This window comes from Hemiscyllium ocellatum, chromosome 17 (assembly GCF_020745735.1).
Source record: "Hemiscyllium ocellatum isolate sHemOce1 chromosome 17, sHemOce1.pat.X.cur, whole genome shotgun sequence".
In the NCBI taxonomy this organism is placed as follows: domain Eukaryota; kingdom Metazoa; phylum Chordata; class Chondrichthyes; order Orectolobiformes; family Hemiscylliidae; genus Hemiscyllium; species Hemiscyllium ocellatum.
This window is the reverse complement of record NC_083417.1, coordinates 21,396,167-21,418,891: the sequence shown is the minus strand read 5'-3', so window position 1 is coordinate 21,418,891 and position 22,725 is coordinate 21,396,167.

Here is a 22,725-nt window from a genome sequence, read left to right as displayed (position 1 = left end):
AGAAGAAGAAGAAGAAGGCTTATGTTAGGACAAAATGTGAAAACTCAGTTAGGGACTTGAGGGTTACAAGGAAGTCAAGAAAGACCTAAAAAGAGAGCTCAGAAGAGCCAGGAGGGGACATGAGAAGTTGTTGGCGGATAGGATCAGGGTTAACCCTAAGGCTTTCCATAGGTATGTCAGGAATAAAAGAATGACAAAAGTTAAATTAGGGCCAATCAAGGATAATAGTGGGAAGTTGTGTGTGGAGTCAGAGGAGATAGGGGAAGCACTAAATAAATATTTTTCGACAGTATTCACTATAGAACATGAAAATGTTGGCGAGGAAGATACAGAGATACTTGCATCTAGACTACAAGAAACTGAGGTTCACAAGGAAGAGGTATTAGAAATACTGCAGAGTGTGAAAATCGACAAGTCCGCTGGGCCGGATGGGATCTATTCTAGGCTCCTCTGGGAAGCGATTGCCGAGCCTTTGACATTGATCTTCAAATCATCATTGTCTACGGGAATAGTGCCTGAGGACTGGAGGATAGCAAATGTGGTTCCCTTGTTCAAAAAGGGTAGTAGAGACAACCCTGGTAATTACAGACCAGTGAGTCTCACTTCAGTTGTTGGTAAAGTGTTGGAAAAGGTTATAACAAATAGGATTTATAGCCACCTAGAAAAGAATAATCTGATCAGGGCCAGTCAGCACTGTTTTGTGAAGGGTAGTGCCTAACAAATCTTATTGACTTTTTTGACAAAGTGACCAAACAGGTAGATGAGTAAACCGGTTGATGTGGTGTATATGGATTTCAGCAAAGAGTTAATAAGGTTCCCCCACAGTAGGCTATTATACAAAATGCGGAGGAATGGGATTGTGGGAGACATAGCAGTTTGGATCAGTAATTGGCTTGCTGAAAGAAAATGGAGGGTTGTAGTTGATGGGACATGTTCATCTTGGTGTCCAATTACTAGCGGCGTACCGCAAGGGTCGGTATTGGGTCCACTGCTGTTTGTCATTTTTATAAATGACCCGGATGAGGGCTTAGAAGGGTGGGTTAGTAAATTTGAGGACACCACTAAGGTCGGTGGAGTTGTGGATAGTGACAAAGGATGTAGTAAGTTGCAGACAGACATAGATAGGATGCAAAGCTGGGCTGAAAGGTGGCAAATGGAGTTTAATGTGGACAAGTGTGAGGTGATACACTTTGGGCGGAGTAATCGGAATGCAAAGTACTGGGCTAATGGTAAGATTCTTGGGAGTGCAAATGAGCAGAGAGATCTCGGTGTCCATGTACACAGATCCCTGAAAGTTGCCACCCAGAATGACAGGATTGTTAAGAAGGCCTTTATTAATAGAGGGATTGAGTTTCAGAACAAGGAGGTTATGCAGCAGCAGTACAAAGCTCTGGTACGGACACACTTGGAGTATTGTGTACAGTTCTGGTCACCACATTATAAGAAGGATGTGGAAGCTTTGGAATGGATGCAGAGAAAATTTACTAGGATGTTGCCTGGTATGGAAGGAATGTCTTACGAGGAAAGGCTGAGGGCCTTGAGGCTGTTCTCGTTAGAGAGAAGAAGGTTGAGAGGTGACTTAATAGAGACATACAAGCTAATCAGAGGGTTAGATTGGGTGGACAGGGAGAGCCGTTTTCCAAGTATGGGGACAGCAAACACGAGGGGCCACAACATTAAAGTGAGGGGAGATAGGTATAAGACAGATATCAGAGGTAGTTTCTTTACTCAGAGAGTAGTAAGGGTATAGAATGCTTTGCCTACAATGGTAGTAGATTCACCAAGTTTAAGTGCATTTAAGTCATCATTGGACAGGCATATGGACGTACATGGAATAGTGTAGGTGGGATGGGCTTCAGATTAGTATGGCAGGGCGGCGCAACATCGAAGGCCGAAGGGCCTGTGCTGCACTGTAATGTTCTATCTTCTATGTTCTATATAAGTGACGAAATGCCAGACAATTTTGAGTAGTTACAACAAACAGCTTCTGAGAACACTTGCTGATTTGGTGTGTTTTGTCTGCACTTAAAAAGTGTTATTGGTGTTAGCCAGCCACAGTAGCTTCATGCTGACATCCATCTTCCTGCAAGTTATCTATGGTATGGCTCTTTTCCTTGCTGAGAGAGTTGTTTCTGGAGGCTTTATTCATTCACAGGATGACAGTGTCGTTGGCTGGGCCAGCATTTGTTGCCCATCCCTAATTGCCCAGAGGACAGTTGAGTTCTTCTTCAGAGAAATCACATGACCTTTGAGGTGGCATTTTGTGACAAACACATCAAATACTCCTGTGGTTAATGTCTATATGACATAAACTGGATTCTGTTCATCCTAAAGTTGATTTATAGCATACAGATTTCTAATTACTTTTGACATAATCTCTGGATTGTTTTTATCATTCTCCAAGAAACTGGGTGTATTAATTCTACAGAGCCCCCATTTGCTGATATGAAGATGATAGTTTTCAGGCCGACAACAATTCATCTGGCTTATTGCACCAAAGTAAAACAAAGCTGCATAAGTTGCTTGACTACTTGTAATTCATGAAGATATATTGTGTGCTACCCTAGCCACAATGATTTATTTGCCTTTCTTTTCTTGTTGAAGGTCTTTTGTTTTTCCTTATTAAAATAGAATGCAGGACTATTTTGGTACTTTCTTTTCTGGTCCTTTGCTTTTCTTAAATCTGCTTCTGTTTTACTGTATTTTTTCACTGTTTCTAACCCCTTTGCTGAATTGTAATAATTTGGGACTCTGCCATTAATACGTAAAGGTCTGTAATAGCAGTTTTCAGTCATGACAAGATGTTCACACCAAAAAAGTTAAAGATAACATCATGGAAGTTCCCCATTGATGCTGAATTGAAACGTAAAATGATGGAACCAACCAACCAACCACTGCACACAAATGAACTGTTGTCGGCCTGAAAACTATCATCTTCAATTTTTCAAGGTTGTAATTTGGTCAAGAAGGTCATGGATTTAATATGTCATAAAACCTTTAATTGCAGTTATAGAATCATAGAGTCATAGAGATGTACAGCATGGAAACAGACCCCTTGGTCCAACCCATCCATGCTGACCAGATATCCCAACCCAATCTAGTCCCACCTGCCAGCATCCGGCCCATATCCCTCCAAACCCTTCCTATTCGTATACCCATCCAAATGCTTCTTAAATGTTGCAATTGTACAGCCTCCACCACTTCCTCTGGCAGCTTATTCCCTACACATACCACCCTCTGTGTGAAAAAGTTGCCCCTTAGGTCCCTTTTATATCTTTCCCCTCTCACCCTAAACCTAGGTCCTCTAGTTATGGACTCACCCACCACAGAGAAAAGACTTTGCCTATTTATCCTATCCATGCCCCTCATAATTTTGTAAACCGCTGTAAGGTCACCCCTCAGCCTCCGACGCTACAGGGAAAACTGCCCCAGCCTGTTCAGTCTCTCCCAGTAGCTCAGATCCTCCAACCCTGGCAACATCCTTGTAAATCTTTTCTGAACCCTTTCATGTTTCACAACATCTTTCCAATAGGAAGGAGATCAGAATTGCACACAATATTCCAACAGTGGTCTAACCAGTGTCCTGTACAGACGCAACATGAACTCCCAACTCCTGTACTCAATACTCTGATCAATAAAGGAAAGCATACTGAACGCCACCTTCACTACCCTTTCTACCTGCAACTCCACTTTCAAGGAGCTCTGAACCAGCACTCCAAGGTCTCTTTGTTCAGCAACACTCCTTAGGACCTTACAATTATGTGTATAAGTCCTGCTAAGATTTTGCTTTCCCAAAATGCAGCACCTCGCATTTATCTGAATTAAACTCCATCTGCCACTTCTCAGCCTATTGGCCCATCTGGTCCAGATCCTATTGTAATCTGAGATAACCCTCTTTGCTGTCCACTACACCTCCAATTTCGGTGTCATATGCAAACTTACTAACTGTACCTCTTATGCTCGCATCCAAATTATTTATGTAAATAACAAAAAGTAGAGGGCCCAGCACCGATCCATGTGGCACTCCACTGGTCACTGAAAAGCAGTTCTTACTTTTAATGCTGTAAGAAGTCTTTGAGTAAAAAATGAGGTCTGCAGATGCTGGAGATCACAGCTGCAAATGTGTTGCTGGTCAAAGCACAGCAGGTTAGGCAGCATCTCAGGAATAGAGAATTCGACGTTTCGAGCATAAGCCCTTCATCAGGAATGTCTTTGCCTAGTTTATCTTCACTTCTAAATCAGCAAGAAGGCTGATGCCTCATCTTTTTAAAAGAGACAAGTGTTTCTAGCGATTTAGAGCTTAATGAAGTCAAAAAGAGGTAAGTTTTCTTCATAGCTATGTACTTTGCAAAAATGTATTCAAATAAATTTGTTGCAACAGTTTTCAAATGCTTTGACGACTAGACTGTCCAATCTTCAATAAGGATCATAAGCATCTGCAAACAAGATCATGGAGTCATCTATTCGCAGTTGCTGCTGCTTACTATAATGCTGTCACATGATCTTCTCTGCCCTTGTAATTTGCTGTAGATGCAATTATGGGTTTTGTACCTTTAGCAGAGTATTTGTAATTGAATAGCCATTACTTATGTTAGTTGTTGTAACAAAATAACTAAAGATGGGTAATGCAGTAATGAAAGTTTCAACAGATGTTTTTCATACTCCTGGTACCTACATATACCACAATAACAGGCACTGCCATGCCTCGATAAGTACTGTGAGATTTGATGACAATTTGTTGCAACCTTTTCCCAGTGTCTCATCCTCCAGGTGATCCCAGTAAGATGGAGACTGAGACCATTATATCATCAATTTGGATGTACTAAAATGTGATATTATGAGTATGTCTCGTAAAGGTATATTACAGACTAGCTATGCCACTTGACAAAAACATGGTGGCATAATGTTGGTACCACAATCCTTCTGATATGATTTGGTGGTGCATTGAGCATTGAATAATATGTCTGATTTATGATAGCACTGAATAAAAAAAACTTCAAGGAAAGAGTCTATTGCTCCAACCATTTCCAATTCTAAATTATAATGGTGAAGATATACATTTTCTAATAAATAGATATTATCTTGTAAATAAATATTAAATCAATTTTCCAACTCCCTCTTCCAGGACCTTGACTTGATAATAGGGTAAACATGGATATTCAACAAGTGGCCTTGTCTTGCTTTAATGTAGAAATTCAATCCCTGGTGCCTAAGCATATGCTCTAAATCTGTGCAAATTTATTTTGCTGTATATTTCCTCAATTTTCCACTTTTATTTCATATTCCTTGTAACTTGATTACTTTGCTTTTGTACTTATAGCAATGAAGCTATTTTAGATCTGACACCATCTAATAAGGCAAGAGTAGTTATTATTCCAAAAGCAAAGAATGCCTCATGAAAGAATAATCAGAAAACACTGAATTCTGCATTAAGTTTGGGAATGGCAAGCCTAAAATGAGAAATTTAAACTTATATAAGGCCAATTGCGTTCGTATGGGGGAGAGGCTGATTAAAGTAAGGGGCGGGCCGATTAGATTATGACATTAAGTAAACATTAAAAAATAATTCAAACTCCTCAAAAAAATGTTTTTGGCTAAATAAATCCACAAGAGAACTCCTACTATGCTTTATTAGGGAAGTTATTGACAGTATTAGTTTACAAAAAGGGGCTTATAATGTTCTAAATAATATGGATAAAATGTCAATGGATTAAAAAGTTTAGGTTATTAAATCTATGATAGGCAGACTAAATGCATTAAAACAATTAGTTTTTTTTAGCTTCAGAGTAAAGCATTCAGGCTTTTAATTCAGAATTGTTTCAGTTCAGTTCAGCAGGTTGAAATCTTTCATCTAGCAGGAGAATCTAGTCAGTTCAGGGGAATCCATTAGCTCAGCAGAATTATTTCTTTTTCTCTGTAAAGCATGCAACTAAGAATGTTTGGATATGAATTTTCAAGTTATTATAACTGAGAAAGTTTATGTCATTATAATTTTGACAGTCTCATGCCAGTAGACACAGAGAAAAAGAAATCATAAAAAAATGGTTTCAACCATCCAAGGAAAAGAAAGTGGAAAATGTCAGTTAAGTGAAGACTCCAGAGGATGAGATAAGAGTGAAACTTTACTGTTATTGGGGTTCAATGATGGATAGTGTTGGCAAACAGGTTTGTGTTAAGATATTTCCTTCTCCTTTAATTATAAATATTAAACTTAATCTTTTTTCTTCTTTTGTGTAACAAATGTATGCTTTGCTATTAAATAAAAACTTGCAGCCTCATGTGAACATACTTTAATAACTAACCACTAGGCAAACTAACTGGACAAATTGCAGATATGAGGAGAAAGTGAGGACTGCAGATGCTGGAGATCAGAGTCAAGAGTGTGATGCTGGCAAAGTACAGCAGGTCAGGCAGCATTTGAGGAGCATGAGAATCGATGTTTAAGGCATATCACTTCATCAGGAATGTGGAGGGGAAAGGGGGGGCCTGAGAAATAAATAAGGCAAAGGGGTGGGGCTGCGGGAAAGGTAGGTGGGATGGCAATAGATGGGCAAATGCAGAAGGTGATTGTGATAGGTCGGTGGGAAGTGTGGAGTGGATGGATGCAAGGAAGATGGACAGGTAGGTCAGGTGAAGAGGGTGGAGCCATACAGCAGGGTTGGATCTAGGGTAGATTAGAGGAAGGGGACATGACCTCAGCATTAAAATCACCGGTTTTCAAATCTCCCCTCCCCCACCCCATTCTAGATCCAACACTCTTACCCAGCTCCGTCCTCTTCATGTGACCTACCTGTCCATTTTCCTTCCCACCTATTCACTCCACACTTCCCACCAACCTATCACAATCACATCTCAGCTTCACCTACCCCCCCACCTCCCTCTCTCCCCAGTTATTTCTCATCCCCCTTCCTCTTCCTCAGTCCTGATGAAGTCTTGCTCCTCAGATGCTGCCTGACTCGCTGTGCTTTTTCCTGTGCTACACTTTATCAACACTGGCTTCTCCAACATCTGCAGTCCTCACATCTCCAAACCGAAGATATGATCCATCAAGCCAGATGTTTTTCTTGGTTATGGTTTTTCCAATATTACCACCAGCTGGGATCAGAATAAGTGTAATAGTGTGTGATACATTTAGGGGACAAAAAGCAAACAACTCACCAAGACCTGATGCTTGCTAGAGTTGTGAAAGAGGCAACTATACAAATAAAAGATTATCTGAATATGATTTTCTAAATTTCCTACAATGGTTCCGGCATATTCAACATTAAGAAATATAACAGTGCTAGTCAGGAAATGAGGAAGAGAGAGAATGGGGAAATATATGTAAGCTAGTCCAACATCAGCCATTGGAAAAGTTTGGAATCTATTATTAAGAAAGTCAAAATAATACATGGAATGATCAAACAGAACTTTCATAGGAATTTGAATAGTTCTACTGTTTTTAACCACTATATTCTTATCAAGATAAATGTTACCAATTAAAATTATTGTTAGAGTTTAGTAGAGCTTACAACCTCACGAGAAATATCTCATCATCAAGGAACTAGTCAGCTTTATCAGTGACAAACTATATCCTTTAATGTAACATTCTCCCTTCTAAGAAAATTAACTTAGTGCAGACCATACCTACAAGTATATTGTAACAGAAACAACATTTTAAAATTTACTGTTATCGGCGCTTGGAGTCCAATGGTGTAGTATTATCCCTTGCTTAGTAATCCAGAAACTCTGGTGGTATTGTGGAAGCCCAGGTTCATATTCCATCACCTCAGAGAGTGGAATTTGGGTTTTTAAAAATCTGGAATTATATATCCACTAATGTCCATGAAACTATCCATCTGCATAATTAATCCCTTTAGGAAAGAAAATCTGCCATCCATAATTGGTCTGGCCTACATGCGATCTCAGCCCCACAGCAATGTGATTGTTTCTTAATTGTAAACTGAAATTGCATAGTCAGCCGCTCAAACCCTTATGAAATTTAAACAAAGGAACAAAATTAGATGGATCATGTAGCATTGGTATTGGCATCAGAAATAAGGTTCACTTTGCCAACATCTGGGGTCTTGTGCCAAAATTGGAAGAGCTATCAAATAGCTAGATATAGTCAAATTTATGAAATCGTATGTCAGACAATATCCCACAAAAAAACATCACCATCCTTTGGATAAGGCCTGCCCCACCAACAGGACAGACTAACCAGCAGTGACTACACAGCAGTATCCAGTCAGTAATAAGTTGCCTGAGAGTGCTTCTCGTTGACTCCGCACCTCAGGAAGTCTCATGACTTCAGGTCAAAAATGGTCAAGGAAACATCCTGCTGAATATCACATACTCTCCCTACCTCTGCTGACGAATCAGCATTCCTTCACGTTGAGCGCAAGTTTGAGGAAGCAAGGAGGGTGGCTCGGTTGTAGAATATTGGGGCACACGGTCCAATATCCATCATCAACTGTGATTTATCAGCAAAACCACTGATTACACTGGTTGAGTCCTGAAGTACTTAGCTGCTATACCAGGTCTGTGGCAGATGGTGAAGGAATCAGCAAAAGGGACAAATATCCTTGATCTCATGCTCACAAATCTGACTGTCACAGATGCATCTATCCATGACAGTATTAGTAGGAACAACCACTGCATAGTTCTTGTGGAATAGAAGAGATGCCCTCCTATGTGTTATATACCACTAATACTGTGCTAAATGGGTTAGATTCCAACCAAATCTTACCACTCAAGATTGGACATCCATGAGCCACTATTGGCCATCAGCAGGAGAGCTTGCAGAATTGTTTTCAACCACTATCTGCAAAATCACAGCCTAGCATATCCCCACTCTACTATTACAATCATGCAAGGGAATCACCCCTGGTCCAGTGGAGAGTGCAGAAGGACATGTCATGAGCCGCATCAGGCATGTTTAAAAATGAGATGTCAACCTGGCAAAGCAAAACAAAAACAAGTCTACTTGTATGCCAAACATTATAAGCAACAAGTGATAGACAAGGCTAAGCAGGTTTGTGTTAAGATCTTTCCATTCCCTTTAAATATAAATATTAAACTTTGTCTTTTTTCTTCTTTTTTGTAACAAGTGTATGCTTTATTGTTAAATAAAAACCTGCAGTCTCATGTGAATATATTTTAATGACTAACCACTAGGCTAACTAACTGGAGAAATTGAAGATACACAAGCTTAACACAAGGCCACAACTGATAGTTCAGATCTGATAGCTGCCATCCTCCCACATCTAGTCAAGAATGGTGGCAGACAATTAAACAACTCATTTCAGAAGGAGAGTCCACAAATTTCCCATCCTCAATGCCCAGCACATCAGTGCAAAAAGCTAAGGATAAAACATTACAACTAGTGCCAGCTTAATTATCCATCTTGGATTCTTATGAAGATCTCCAGCATCACAAATGCCAGTCTTCAACCAATTCCTTAACTCATTGATGTGATATCAAGAAATGGTTGAAGGCACTGGATACTGCAAAGACCTTGAATCTTGACAATATTTTAGCAATAATACAAATGATGAGCTGCAAAATGTGCTGTACCCTTAGAGAAACTCTTCCAGTATAGCTACAAAACCCAGATCTACCTGAATAATTTTCCTGGTACATTCTGTACGCAAAAGGTAGAATACATCCAACAGTGTCAATTACCACCCCATCGGTCTGCTCTTGATCATCAGTAAAATAATGGAAGTGGTCATCAATAATGCCATTAAGCAGCACTACTTTAGTAATAATCTGCTTACTGTAGCTTAGTTTGGGTTTCATCAGGACCCTCAGATCCTTACTTCATTCCAGCCTTGGTTCAAACAAGGAAAAATGAGCTGAAACCTCAGAGATGAGGTGACAGTGATTGCTCGTGACTTCAAGGCTGCTTTTGATTGATTTTGGCATCACGAAAACGTTGCAAAACCAAAATTAATGGGAATTGGGATAATTTCTAGGCTGGTTGAAAACCTACCTAGCCGAAGAAAGATGGTTATATATCAGACTTCCTCAGGATCATATCCGAACCCCAACCATCTTCAACTGCTTAATCAATGACCTTCCCCCTATTGTATGGTCAGAACTGGAGATGTTCTCTGTTGTTTGCACAATGATCAGCACCATCTGTTACTGTTGATACTGAAGCAGTCCATGTCCAAATGCAGCAAGGCCTGGATAATATCCAGATTTGGGCTGACAAATAGCAAGTAACGTTAATACCAAACACATGCTATACAATGATCACCAAGAGAGTTTAACTTTGCCTTATAACGTTCAATAGCATAATCAACACTGAATCCCCCACCATCAACCCCTTTGGTGTTTACCATTAACCATAAAGTGAACTGGGCTATCTACATAAATACTGTCAGTACAAAAGCAGGTCTGAGGCGATGAACACCTGACTCCACAAAGCCAGTCCAGTGTCTCCAAAATAAAGTTAAGAGTGTAATGGATTATTCCCCATTTTCCTGGATTGGTATAACCCCAACAGTACACAAGAAGCTTGACACCATCCAGGTCAAAGCAGCCCACTTGATTAGGACCGCATTGAGAAATGTTTATTCCATTCACCACCGAAGCACATAGCAGCAGTTTGTGCCATCTACAAGACGCTCAACAGAGATTCACCAAGACTCCTTGACAACACATTCTAAAACTATGATCATTACCATTTTGAAAGACAAGGCAGCAGTACATAGGAACACCAAGCCATCCACCATCAACATGCAAACATATTGCCTTTCATGTTACTGGGTCAAAGTCTTAGAACACCATCCGTAACAGCATTGTGGACATACCTACATTAAATGAACTGTAGTGGTTCAAGAAGGCAGCTCACCACAGCATCTCAAGGGGAACTAAGAATGGGCAGCAAATGCTGTACAACGTACCAACGTCCACATCCCATGAACAAATAAAAAGAATTCAAGGATATTATCATCTAGATCTAGGCACATGAGGATATGATCATGAATCTACAACTCTTTATAATTGCTGAAGAATGTTTATTGTAAGAATCAATTCTTGATTGTGTTATAAATAATGAAGATATATCATAGAATATCAAAAATAGCTAAATATGTGCACAATGTTAAAAATCCACCTTTAAAATCTTTTGGACATTCCACACAATCCAGTATAATTTCTTTAAAGTGAGATTTTGTCTCAAATTTAGGGGGACTTGGGGGCAAATACAATCCTTTGGTGTCATAAAATACCTAATCTATATCCCCACGTATGCTGGCTTTTCAAGACCTACACTTTGTCTTAGTGGCTATTAACCAGTCTTTCTTTGTTCATTGTAAACACACAAAAACATTTTTTAAATTAACCTTATCCCTTTTTAAACCATGTTATTATTCACAAAGCTTGATATTTACTCATGTTTTGGCTGATTTTTATCACGTGTTTTGCTATTTTCCAGTAATAAGTAGATCAAAATCCTTAAGAATCCCAAGCTTTTATTATGTTTTCTCACTAGCTTTTCAGCGCTTATTCAAATACTACACATTGTATTTTAGTTTTGATTAATTCTGTTTAATTGACTTAACACCATAATTTCTTCATTAAATTGGTCACCCATTTACAGAGTTGCTTTTCTTTTGAAGTGCACTCCCCACCATAAATTGTACATAGCTTTTCATCAGGTCTATTCAAGGCTGAGATTAAGAGATTTCAATTTCTCAGTGTTGTCGGGGTACATGACAAATTACTAGATGACTCCAGGCAAACAGTTGTGATCATTTATTTCATGCACATATGGAGAGAAGCTTTAACACAGGGGTCCAAGCTCGTTCTGCCAAATTACAGATTTCCTTCAAATTTTATGCAGATCACAGCACACATATTACCATAGTCAATTTCCATGTGTCTTATATTATCCCTCATTCCCACTATCTTTGCAGGCATTGTGGGATTCTCACCAAAAGCCTTTGATATCATGGTTGCTCGCAACTAACCTTTCTCAAACAGATGTAGCACCTCAAGATGAGGCATCAATGAGGCACTGTGGGCCATCAACAGTAGCAAAATCATAAACAGCTACACAATCTATAACTTCATGGCCCAGCATATTCCCCACTCTAGCACTACCAAGATAATGCATCAATGTTGTCTCAATGAAGAATGCAGGAGGATATGCCAGGAGCAACACCTGCTAACCCAAAACAAATGACATGTCACCGTGGTGAGGCTACAGCATAGATTACTTTCAAACAGCACAGACAGCAAATAGCAGACAAGGCTCAGTGATCCCATAGCCACTGGATCAGATCTAAGCACAGCAGTTCTTCCTAACCCTAAATGGTTGTGAACAATTAACTAACTCACTGGAGGGGGGAGTCTGTACAAATAATGTCATCCTTAAGGTTGGAAGAACCCAGTACATCAGGGTAAAAGACAAGGCTGAAGCATTTGAGAAAGCTTTGACCAGAAATACCATGTCAATAAATTATCTCGACTTCTCCTGAAGGTCTCCTGAAGCAACTCAATACCAAGCTGTGCTCCTAGCCATGTTTTCCAGTACAGCTACAACATGGAGATCTACCTAGCAATGTTAAAAATTGCCTAGTTATTTCTGGTTCACAAAATGCATGCAACCCAGTCAATTACTGTCTCCTTGCTCCACTCTCAATCATCAGTAAAATGATAGAAGGTATCACTAATATTGTTATCAAGCGGCATTTACTCAATATTGTTGCTCAGTTGGGTTTTGACAGGTTCACTCCTCCTGTCCTCATTATAACCTCGGTCCAAGTGTGGACAAAAGAGGGGAAGTGAGGATGACTGACATTGACATTAAGAGTGTGGCATCAAATGGTCCCAGTAAAACTAGAGTCAATGGGAATCAGGGTCAATTCTCCATTGAGGTAGCCCAGACCCTAACTTTGCAAGTTGTTTTAAGGAGGTGTAAAATGGATATTCCAGGAGACATGTAGCTGGTCAACCCATTTAGTTTTAAACAAAACAGAATTTATTTACAAGATTACTGAATGAAATACAAATAACCTATCCAAAAACCCAACAGACAATCCCAACTTAATGATTCTGTTCCAAATACTTGCAACAATTCCTATAAACACCCCTTGGCACAAAAGATAAAATCAAAGGCATACAGGAGAGATGTCAGAGAGACAGAGAGAGAGAGAGAGAGAGAGAGGATCAGCATGATACCTGCTTCTTTGGGTCCAGCAGCTTCACAACATTAATGCTTGCTAAAACCAAATGAAACAGAGAAAAGTTGAGCTGGGACAACTGGCCATTCCCCTTTCATCGTACAAGAATTTTCTTAAAAACTGAAAGCTTTTTGCCTGACGCTGTATCTGTTAGTTATAATAAAACTGGCCTAAAACCCATCCAAGCCGGACATTTTGGAATCACTGCTTTTATAACTTGCCTGAAAAAAAAAGCCAAGGGTAGCATAACCTTGTTAAAGCAGCAGAAACATCACAAATGATTATTCAGATAGAAATCGTTTGCGACAGTTAGGATTTCAGGAATAATGGGCTGAATAATCTCCTTCTGCTCCATAACAATTCTGCAATTCTGTTATCCTGTAATCTGTGATGCTGTAATTCTGTGCTTCAGTGAACGGGTCAGAAGTGGTGGTGTTTGCTGATGATTTCTCAATGTTTAGTAACATTCATGATTCCCCACATACTGAAGCTGTCTGTGAGCAAATGCAACAAAACCTGGTCAACATTGAAGCTTGGCCTATTAATTGATAAGTAATATTTGTGATACACAAGTATCAAGGATGAAACATTGTCACATCCTGTTGGGAATAGGGTTTTGGAAATCAAGGCCCACAATTTCATGAGTCATTACAAATGTAAAATGTGATCAATGTAACTTCTAAAATGCTTAATTACTGATTGTGAGCATTACCTAAGATAAAAGAAACTTACATCAGGTTTTATTTATTTTGACAAACCTATGAACTAACGTAATGCAAAGACAAATTACTAATTATCAGTACAAACTTTGACCATGCCCCCTTTAGATCCAAACACAAGAATATTCATTTAGTCATGGTTGGATACATAGATACAGCAGGCAATGTTTTAGGAATATTTATGTGTGGGCAATATAGGGAAAAAAATTGCATAATGTCTGTGGAACAAAGACCAAACCTAAAGGGATGGAATGGACTGATTTTTCTCAATACTTCTTTGGGCTCTGGGGTGACAGGGTCACATTGTTGATGACTGCAGTGATCCTCAGTTCAGAAGCCGGTCAGTTGGAGTAAGGTCATACCTTGATTTAGAAAAGTTTTCTTTCTTTTGGCTAAGAATTTGAGTAGTTATTTCTTTTTCCAATTTAAAATAATTGGAATTCAGAGAGACAGAAGAATCCAGCTTGCTTGCTGGAGGTCGATGCTCCATCTGACCTCTCTTCACTCAGTGCAATGTCAAACTGCCATTTATAACCAATTCCAACAATGTTGTTGGAATTGTTGCTGGACAGTCACTTCTTTTTTCAAAGGCACTTGGTGCCGAAATGCTCCAGGCAAGTATCGAAACTCCTCATCCAGAAACGTCATGTGCTGTTGTGTAAGCTTTAGTGACAACACAGTTCCAAATTTTCCTTGAACAATAAAAAAACAGCAAATAATCCAAACATTCATTTTCTACTCTATATTTTCAACTAAAATATGTCTCATCATCTTACACCATCTCCAACAAGAGAAATTCCCACCATCAGTGAAAAGTCTACTTAGTCACCCATTAATCCTTCTGGGGTTATCATTGACCAGAAAGTGAGCTGGACCAACAATATTAACAGTGTGGTTATTACAGCAGGTTAGGGGCTCAAATTCTGTAGTCTGTAACTCACAGTTTGAATCTTCAAAGCCTGTCTGCTATCTACAAGGCAATTCAGAAGAGCGTAGGAAGACTCTTCCCTTGCCTGAGTGAGCAAAGCTCCAATACCACTCAAGAAGCTTGACACTATTTAAGACAAAGTAGCCCACTTGATTGAGCTATTTATCTTGTTCAACGTATATTCCCTCCATAGAGGTAACAGTGTGTACTATCTCCAGGATGCACAGCACCTTTGAAACCCACAATCTCTACCACCTAGAAGAACAATGGCAGCAGACACATGGGAAAACCATGACCTTAAAGATCCTCTCCAAGCCTTACAACATCCTTCAGTAGCTCAACTTTACTGTCCAATAAAATGTTTTCATAATGTCTTTTAAACAGGTATCAAACATTCCCAAATAGGCATGACTAGTTTTTGTATGTTTGCTTGTTCTTTTAAACAACATTTATTTAAATTATCCCACTGAATTTTGCCTGAGATTTGTTAGCATTTCAAAACTATCACACATATCCAATTATCAATGTTTTTGTACTGATGGGTTTTGTTAGTGTTCAATTTATTTCTTCCCAAAACCACATTTTCTCTTTATTAAAACCCAGAAAACATCTTGACTGCTTTTTCTTCCAATAGTTTTTCTTTTAAATTATAATTTATCAGCTCCTTAAACCTCAGGTAAATTTCTCTTTGAATACTTAAAGTAGCAATTTATATCAATTTATCTGATTTATTCCTCAATCTGATTTTTTGAGTCTTTGGTATTTGCAATCAACACATTGTTTTCGCAATGGCTAGACTCAAATGGAATGTATAATCTCAGCTGGGAACATTTGTAGGTCATGGTCAGAATCATGAATGGGGGTGGTGAAGGAGTCAATATCTACGTATTAATTGCTGATGATCTCCATCATTATTACCGTGTCCCTCTCCTGTTTGCTCTTATCATAACAGTCATAGAATCTCCATGCAAATATATTTGGGCTTTTGGAAATTACCTGTTTGATGCTAGCAAGGACCTTATGAAAACCAATGTCATCTTTCTCCTAGGACTTAACCTTCACTGAGGAAAGGGGCCTGTACAAGGTTGTGAATTCTTCTCTGACCATGAATGATAGTTCTTCTCCATTCCCCTTGACCTTTGTCTTTATCTGTCCTGTTACCCTAGTACATGTTACAAAGGGTGGCCTGACTCCTGCCTGACAGTGCCAATGTCCTGGGTTCAATTCCAGCCTTGGGTGACTGTCTGTGTGGATTTGTACACTCTCCCCTTGTCTGTGTAGGTTCGCATTGGGTGCTCCAATTTCATCTCACAACCCAAAGATGTGCAGATTAGGTGGATTGGCCATGCTAAATTGCCCAAGAGTATTTAGGGGTCTGTTGGCTAGATGAATCAGTCATGGTAAATGCAGGGTTACGGGGATATTTGATTTGGTTTGATTTATTTTTGTCACGTGTACCTAGGTACACTGAAAATTTTGTTTTGCATTGTAGGAGTGAGTTTAAGGAGGTAATTAATTTTCATGAGGCAGCAGAATTCAGCCGCGTTGTAATTTACTCACACACCTACTGGTACAATGCAGGGAGAGGCCAAAGACTATCCAGGATTTAACCTCGACGTGAGGGTCCAATTACCCCTTTAATCTTCGGCTCAGATCAGAAGAAAACTCACTGACACTCCAATTTTAAATACAAGTAAATTATCTTTTATACATTTTTCTTGTAACATTAACATGGAGGCACATATTCTCTCTCCCCTACATACTGTTGGTTACTTAATGCTGGGTTGTTCAACTATGATTGAGTTTCCAGTGCATTGCTCTACAGTGGTAATCGCTTGTTGCTGTGATTTGAATGGGCCCTTTTGGTATGTGAGAAACTGAACTCTCCATATAACTACCTTTTATCCCAACACTCTGTTATTTATTGGTTGGCTAATTCTCCATCCATGCTAATATACTACCTGCAACGTTATGGTCTTATATCTTACTAAGCAGCCGAATAGGCAGTTGTTTATTGAACACATTTTGGAAATAATAAAATCTTTCAAATCCAATTTAGAGAACAGATTATTGTCTCAAATGCAATACCTTATTTGAAAAAGTTGGCTTCTGAAAACAGAAATCTTCCTTGGAATTACATTGAAACATCAGCCTCGGAAACGTGCTCAATTTCTTGAGGGGAAATTTGAACTCACTACCTTCTGACTTACCCCTGAGCTAAGCCTGATACCAGTTATCATGCCTAAATAATGCACTCTAACCTCAATCATGAAACTGTACTGACTGCCATTCCCATATGATAGATATGGGAATATGTTTATTGGCTTCCTGAATGAGACTATCATTGTAATTCTAACTTTCTGATAGCCTTGCCTGTCATCCAGGCCTGCTAGAAAATGAGTGGAATATGTCTCAAATTTATTTCTTTTGGAAATCATTGCTGTCAGCAAATAGAGCTCTTCTTTTCAGTTTGAGTTGAATTTGAACCAAAGGTGAAAGGATATGCACAAATCTTTGTGCCTTACAAACATTTGCATGTTTAATAATAAATGGTTGCAGCAGCCTGGTGTTTTCCTTAACAGCAAAACTGCGATTTCTATATGCCCATTCCAGCTGGCAAAGTTAAACATGATTATTTGAAATTTTGTGCTTAATTTGAAACTTTTGAATATTCAAATGCATTTTCAATATTTTTTGTTGCTCTTGAGATACTGAAACATAAAGTTAGGTTTTTAATTGAATAAGTCAATATTAGAGTGGTGCTGGAAAAGCACAGCAGGTCAGGCAGCATCTGAGCACCAGGAAAATTGACATTTCAGGAAGGGCTCTTGATGAAGAGTTCCTGATGAAGGGCTCCTGCCCAAAACATCGATTTTCCTGCTCCTCGGATGCTGCCTGACCTGCCGTGCTTTTCCAGCACCACTCTGATCTTGACTCTAATCTCCAGCATCGGCAGTCCTTACTTTTGCCTTTTTAATTGAATAAGTCAATCCATGGAATCTCAGGTCAACATTTCAATTAATTTATTTAAATTTTCCCTGTAGTTCAGTGAGATTGTAGTATGGTGGCTATGACCTGATGGATGACTAATTCAGGCTAATGGCCTGGGAAATTGGTTAAACAAAATCTTCAAAGGTCAAAAAAGTGTGGTGTGGAAAAGCACAACTGATCAGGCAGCACCCAAGAAACAGGAGAGTCAACGTTTCAAGCATAAGCTCTTCATAAAATAGCTTCAATGAGAACTGATGAGATTTAAATCCAATTGATAGCAATCTGTAATATAAATCTAGCTTCAGTAATGGTAACCATGAATTTATCACTGATTATAATAAAACCTAGTCTGGTCCATTAATGTACATTGATGTGAAAAAAAATCTGCCATCCTTTCCTGGCCTGGCCGACACGTGACTGCTGATCCTACTAAAATGTAACTGATTCTGAACTGCCCTCTGGTTAAAGACAAGTAGGAATGGACAAGGTTTGCTGGCCTTGATAGCAGGACTCACTTCAACACAATGGTTTCAGAAAGCAGCTCATCATCATCTTAAAACTGGGCAACAACTGCTTGTTCAGCCCATGAAGCCTTCATCTCATGAACGAATAAAAGTAAGCTAACATCCATGAAAGAATAGAGAAAACAAAAATCTGGCTTAGAATTCATTAACATAATAGCTGCAAAAACAGCATAAACTGGGAGAATTAAGATTAGATTGTCTAGTGTGAAAACAGGCCCTTTGGCCCAACAAGTCTACACCAACCCTCTGAAGAGTAACCCACCCAGCCCGATTCCCCTATCCTATATTTACCCCTGACTAATGCACCTAATACTATGGGCAACTTAGTACGGCCAATTCACCTGACCTGTACATCTTTGGATTGTGGAAGGAAACCGGAGCACCCAGCGGGACCCATGCAGACACAGGAAGAATGTGCAAACTCCACACAGTCACCCAAAGTGGGAATCAAACCGGGTCCCTGCCACTGTGAGGCAGCAGTGCTAACCACTGAGCCACTGTGCCACCCTAATTAAGGCATGCGCAAAAATGGGACTATGTTATTTCAACTTCAAGATCAAAACTGATCAGTGTTAAGAGACAAAATTCATCCTTGGCTTCTGGATTAATATTATTAATATTAATAATCCTTGCTGCTGGCTTAGCTTAGCGGGTCTCATATACTCTACTTAGTTAGAGGTTTGTGGTTAAGCTCCCATACTAGGATCATACAAATAATTTATAAATGTTTCGATCCAATTTTATTGTCACATCTAGCTCTGTGCAAGAGTACAGGACTACCGTGAAAAGTGAACAGAGTTACCATCGCAGAACAGTGAGAATTAAAAACAAGAGGAGAAACTAAAGAAAAGAAAGAAAAAGGAAAAGAACTGACCACATCACCCTCGCCGCCACTGCTGTGAGTTTTGAGCCGGGCTTACTAACGCTGGCTGCACTGGACCCCGCAGTGCAGCAGCGCCACCAACACCAATGCCAACAACACTGCAGTGCCTCCGTCATTGCAACCATCACTTCCCCACCGAGGCCACTAATGCCATGGTGCCACTACTGCCGATACCACTGGGGCAGCACAGTGGCTCTGTGGTTAGCACTGCTGCCTCACAGGTTCGATTCTAGCCTTGGGCAACTGTCTGTGTGGAGTTTGCACATTCTCCCCATGTCTGTGTGGGTTTCCTCCGGGTGCTCCGGTTTCCTCCCACAGTCCAAAGATGTGCAGGCCAGGTGAATTGGCCATGCTAAATTGCCCGTAGTGTTGGGTGCATTAGTCAGAGGGAAATGGGTCTGGTGGGTTGCTCTTTGGAGGGTCGGTGTGGACTTATTGGGCCGAAGGGCCTGTTTCCACACTGTAGGGAATCTAATCTAATCTAAAATACTGCGGTGCCACCATCACCGATGGCACCAATGCTGCAACTACCACTTCCCCACCACTGCTGATGCCACCAACACCACAGTGCCACCACCGCCACTAATACCACTACACCAGTGCCATCACTGCCGATGCCACCACAATGGCAGTGTCACCATTGCTGCAACCACTACTTCATCGATGCCACCACCTCAAATCCTGCATTTCACCGTGCCTAACCCACCAATATCGATTTCATCATGTTCTTGAGCCATCTCTCGCCATGGGCTCATTGTGCTGATACAACCACCATCTTGGAATCAGTTGAAATATCCACAAAAAGTCCTGCACAAATGCGAGAGTGTAACCCTTTGATCCAGCGCTGACATCAGAGCCATCACCGCCGCCTTGAATCCTGTGCTGGGCCCACCAATGAAGCCGTCACACTCCGGTGCCATCCCTCACCTCTAGACCCACACTCACTGCCATCGCTGATGCTGCCACTTCCACTGCAGCTGAGCCCTCCAAAGGCAAATGGTAAGACAGAGCTGTAGAGAAAAGAAAAGAAGACAAAAAGGAAAAGAGAAATGGATGGAAAAAAGCAGCAGATGAGCAGGAGCACGAATGCTGTTAGCCTTCAGAAGAATTCTGAAGTAATGGTGCATTGTGAAAGGTCGAGAGTGTGGTGGTGGAAAAGCACCGCAGGTCAGGCCGCATCTGAGGAGCAGGAGAATCTATGTTTCAAGCAAAAGCACTTTACCAGGAATTTGGCTGAAGTGTCAATTCTCCTGTTCCTGCACTCTCTACTCTAATCTCCAGCATCTGCAATCCTCGCTTTCGTAGTTTTGAAAGGTGTCATACATTATATGAGAAATACAAAGAGAAACCTGTCTCCTTGTTCAGGTGGATTTGAAAAATCGTGTGACATTATTTAAAGGAGAGTACAGATCTCCCCTGATGAACTACCACCACCCCCCCCAACAAAGATTAATTAATCTTTCGTCTTTGTGCGTTCTGTGGGGATCTTGCTCAGAGCAAAATGGTCCTGCGCCACACTATGCTTACCTATTTAACAGTCACTGCACTTCATATACAATTCATTGTGAAGTGTTTTGGGATGTGTTCCAATAAATTAATCAGAATGTTTTGGTTGGGCATTATATAACTGCAAATTTCCTCTTTCCTCATCATTATCCTCCCCCAATTTACATTTGATTAAGTTGCTCTACATTCTGAGGTCGAGCAGCATTAGCATCTAATTCCTGAGTATTTGGTAAATATACAATTCTGTTGAATTAATTGACTTTATATGAAGTGCAGTACTTGAATTTCTAGTGATTTCCAGATAGTGAAAGTGTTATGATCTCAATCGAGACCAGTAACTTTATCTTTAAAGGATGGTTGTTTGGATAAAAAAAAACATGCAATGGTATAGAGACTGGAAAGTATGAGATTGGTATGAGTTAATAATGCTCATTTAATGAGCTGACGCATGCACAATGGACCAAATAGCTTCCTACAGCACCATAACATTTCTGTGATTCTGTGAAATCCAAAATCCCAGTTACTAAGAGAATGAAACTCCAAGATTTCATGGTTTAGAACGTAACAATATTTACTGTACAAAAGTTATTCAAAGCGGTTGGCAAAATATTACCTTAGATAATTTGTATTCTATCACCTAGGACCAACATAATTTAAAAATGATTTAATAGGTTAAATATTAAATTACATAGTAAGTGGCAGATACAGCTGTGACAGGTCTTAAGAATATTCAGCAAATATGTCATCAATCACAGTCCCAATGTCCTTCAAAATTTTATCTTCCTGTTGAGGAATTTCGACACCTCTTCAAAGATTAAGCTTGATCTCCAGCCACCAGTGGTACACAACCAATCTGTGTTCCATGGGTATGGTTTTCACCAAAAATGGCACACATCTGCAAAATCTTCTTAGCTCTCCTTACAATAGTTTGAAATGCATGAACCGACAATTTTAACTTTAAGTATCAGGAGCAGCTATAGCAACTATATGTTTGTCTGTTCTCAGTTTCTGGTTCTAGCCTCCATTTTGTACACCCAGCCTGTACTGTACCACTGGAGACCTCAAACTGAGCTCTGATGGCTTTATGGCTTTTTATAGGTTTCAATCAATTTAAGTCATTCCAGAATTTTTCCTTTACTGGAAACTGGAAGAGTCAGTTTCCTTTATCAGTTTTCTCCTCCCAGTTCTCCTGATTTTTAGGGTTTATAAAAATATAAATTTTGAAACCATGAATTCTATTACCCAGAACTAAAAGGCAAGACTGAAGGTATGAGAACATAATTTCTTTTTGTCTTCACAGACAGAAAAATTCAAAGATCAGTTAAATAAATTACTCACATTTTAATCCAATGAAAACATGAATAACCAAAGATGTAAACTAGAGATCTCTTGCAATAAGCTTCTACAAGCTATAATCCTGCACAGAGGTTTAATCTATCTTTCTGCTTTAAAATATAAACATATGATTGGGTAATTAAATTGTGCTAATACTGACAACATTGCTGAACCAACGGAACAAGGTCTATGGCATAAATCAATGACAAGATCATTCTGAACCAAAGGTCTAATTTTTGTAACTTATTTGATTTTTTTTTATGGGGTACTTAGCCTGTTCTGGAATGAAAACAGCTGTAGTAAATGCTGAATAGAATGAATACAGGCCAGAGAAAATTGCATTGGCAACCATCAGAGGATGTATTTCCCCCTGGATCCTTTAGGTACTAAAGAGGGTTGAAGGTAACCAAGGTGACATCTTATGTGGGTAAACTGGTTCAGCCTGTTTAAAGTATACACTTCAATTAATGAGTTGAAATTTGCAATAGAAGCAACCAATGAGATAATTGTTAAGCAATTAATCATGATTTAAATTGACTGCCAATGCTCATTAAAAATGTTAAATGGTATTTTAATATCAAGTTAGAACATAGAATATAGAACAGTACAGCACAGAACAGGCCCTTCAGCCCACGATGTTGTGCCGACCATTGATCCTCATGTA